At 40.8% G+C, this 3,289-nt stretch overlaps 1 protein-coding gene across 3 annotated transcripts in view; it reads right to left on the reverse strand.

Annotated features, from left to right (window-relative positions):
* ANKRD46 (ankyrin repeat domain 46) overlaps positions 1–3,289 on the reverse strand; it is a 38,105-nt gene that overhangs the window by 18,184 nt on the left and 16,632 nt on the right. Inside the window, exon 2 of one of the 3 annotated variants that reach the window (XM_006029271.3) lies at positions 2,140–2,214. The exons of 1 other annotated variant lie outside the window; for it this stretch is intronic. The gene's annotated coding sequence lies outside the window, so the exon portion shown is untranslated. Of the gene's footprint in view, positions 1–2,095; positions 2,215–3,289 lie in introns of all 3 variants that reach the window. One more of the 3 variants, XM_014522558.2, reaches the window with a different exon arrangement.

Raw genomic sequence — 3,289 nt, forward strand, 5'->3', positions numbered from 1 at the left:
TCTGGCGTAGCCACAAGATTACCGTTTGCATCTTGCAGGGGCCCTACATTGCCTGGTGCCCTCTTCTTGCTCCCAATGTACTTGAAAAAGGACTTTTTGTTGTCCTTAATCCTGGACGCTAGCCTGAGTTCCATCTCTGCCTTGGCCTTCCTAATAGCCCTCCTACACTCCCAGGCCGAGGAGGAGTACTCCTCCTTGGTGACAGCTCCTCCCTTCCACTGGTTGTATGCCTCCCTTTTAGTCCTCAGGCATTGCTAAATGCCCTTGCTGAGCCAGGGGGGTTTCTGAGCACTCTTACCTCCCTTGCTTTTCTCACGGACTGTTATCCTTTGGGCCTGGAGGATCGCCCCCTTAAGGTACAACCATCCCTCCTGGACTCCCATCTCCTCTACCTTCTGGGCCCTTAGTGCCTCCTCCACTAGTTTCCTAAGCTCAATGAAGTTGGCCCTTCTGAAGTCAAGGGCTTTAGCCTTGGTGTGAGCCGTAGACGCCCTGCGTTGGATAGTGAAATCCAGCAGGTGATGATCGCTATTGCCTAGGTGGTCAAGGACCTGCAGTCCCCTCACCAGGTCATCCCCCGTGGCCAGGACCAGGTCCAGCAAGGCGTTACCCCTAGTGGGGCTGTGCACTTCCTGGATAGGACAGGGGACAGGTTTCATGGACAGGGAACAGCCATGAAGAGGACGTGAAGATAAAAATGGGAGAAAAGGAAAAGAATGATTATGCAGGAGGTCTTGCTGCTCCAAAGCATGTGAAAGGAGAAGATAAGAGGTTAAGAGGCCCTAGAGGTGGGACTTCTTATGAAAGTCTATGTAGGACCTTGACCAGCAAGTCAAATTAATGTTGAAATCAATGAGTATCCAGTAACCAGATTTGAATACAGGCATGATGTCAGCCAAATTATTTCAGCAGATGGATACTGAATAGACTGCAGCGAGGGGGAGGGGAGAATTAAGACACTATTTAAGGTAATGGAGCTGAAAGATGGCAAAAACTTAAGACTAGAGTTTTGCAGACAGGAATGAAGAGGAAATTATGGATCCTGAACACCTGGCACTCCATGATCATGATCATTCTAGCACATTTTTACCAGTGTTATGATTAACCGCCTGACCCTTTAGTACCATACTGAAGTATTTTAATTCTACTGTCCATATAAGGTATCCTCTCATTCTAGTGTGCTCATTTAACTAGAAAAATGGAAATATGGCCAAAGAATTAGATTTATGACCTCTTCTGTTTTCTGGGAACTTACAGTGTTCATAGTTTATAGCTCTTCTCTAGTGCTTTAAATTAATCATTCTGAAATACCCACTCCAAATACTCACGTGTCAATTTACACATGCTGGTCTGATTAAGAGACTAATATTTTAGAGTGTTTACATTAACTAGTTTTATTTAAGCCTCACTAGGTTGCATTTATTATCTGGATAAATTCCACTACCAATAAATGTTTCAGCATTGATTTGTCAAGGCAAGAGACACAACTTCCTTTTCCTATTGCAGATCTGGAAGATGGAGAGGTAAGGAAATAACTTTCTGTTCTGAATAGTTACATAAAGAATGACTTAATAAGTCAGCACCTATGCAGAATACATTCCTTTAGTCTACAAGGACTATTTATGTACAGGATGATTTATTGCCTACTTCAAGCACTCTTTTCCAAAACCATCCCCAAAAACAGAAGGCCAGTTCACTGGGGGGCCATAAAGCAGTTCAAACATAAGCAATGCCCTCTAGGATCCCAACTGCTTCCTTTTCATCCAAATATGGCAGTGCAATTGAAGGAAAGCAGAATTTACCAGCTATTTCCACTTGAAATTCAACATACATTCTGGTGGGTTGCAGGGCTAGAATTCTAACTCTCAGCAATCTGTAATTTCATGACAATTTCCCATCCAGGAGGCAGCCTAGGTTTTCTTGCCTGTTTCTCTTCCAGAATTTAAACGACTTAATTGTATCGTCTTCAGCTCTACTAGTCCTAACCTTCCCCACAAACTGTCAGGCCCAATTTTCAAAGAACCCATTACAGTATTGCACAAGATGCTAAAGTAGGATCATAAATCGTTTTAATATCGTCAGCTATCAAACATACCAACAGTGTAAAATCCCAGTTATTTTTAAGAAAACAGATCTTGCCTTCAGTGGCTGCAGGACACTACTGGGATTTTTAAGCTTGCTTAATAAAATGTCTTCTGGTGTGCCAGCACAAATCTATAACAAAGAGAATATTCTATTAGAACAGTACAGTACTTCCTGAAATAGAGTAGTGAGTACTGAAAAATATGGGGTTGTTTGTAAGTCTGGTAAATCCTTTAGCGTTCTCCACTTTACATGCATACCTACTGGAACATAAATTAAGGACCAAAGAGAACTTTAAGACTCTTATAAAGGTGGGGGGCATAGAAGCAGCTGATTATCATGGAGCAGGATTGCCAGGGACCTACTTTAGAACTGATGATAACTAGGACCTGGCAAAGAATTGTTCATTAATAAGCAAGAAAATTAGAGAAAACAAGTGTTCCACAATAATTAAGTAACATTAAAAAGGCAAAAATAAATCCCACCTACCGACGCTCGAGGATTATGAACTAAGCAACTGTTACATTCCAGCTCACAAAATATACTCCCACTATTCCATCTGGTCTGAATAATCTTTGTAACTAATGATATTCTGCAAACTTAATTCTCTATTAAGCTACCTGTCTTGTACCAGATACAACCCAATTACAAAGAAGACATGATCCCTCTCAAAGTATCAGTAAACTGAGTGAGGCCACCCTCTAATATTAGAATTTTACATAAATAAAAAAATAAACACATTCCCCTCTTGAACAGAATTTGGTTCAGCAACATATTCTACCAACAAAAATTCTGGAAAAATTATAAAATGGTTTGTTTCCTTAGACACCCTTAAATAAACAAACTCTGGATTTAGCACTCATCTCAGAATTTGCAATCTTATCCATGATGTGTCAAAAAAGTCTAATTTGTGCACAACTGGTCATTTAATTATATCAGAAAAAATCCTTACTAATCATTCTCCTTAAATGGTTTCAGAACAGGGCTGCCAAACCAATACTTTTTTTTTTTTACTGACAATTTGCAAACTTTTTACCAGTAACCAAACTTTTTACTGACATGTTTTCACTGCCAGTAAAAAAAAATTCTTGGGTTGACAACCCCCTCTATAGCAATGGTTTTACACAATTTTGAAACCATACCCTGAAACCCCCAACTGTACCTCGCACCATGCTGCTCCCCAGCTCACCGCCAGCCTTATTCCTGC

The sequence above is a fragment of the Alligator sinensis genome, unplaced genomic scaffold (genome assembly GCF_000455745.1).
Source record: "Alligator sinensis unplaced genomic scaffold, ASM45574v1 scaffold974_2, whole genome shotgun sequence".
Taxonomy (NCBI): Eukaryota; Metazoa; Chordata; order Crocodylia; family Alligatoridae; genus Alligator; species Alligator sinensis.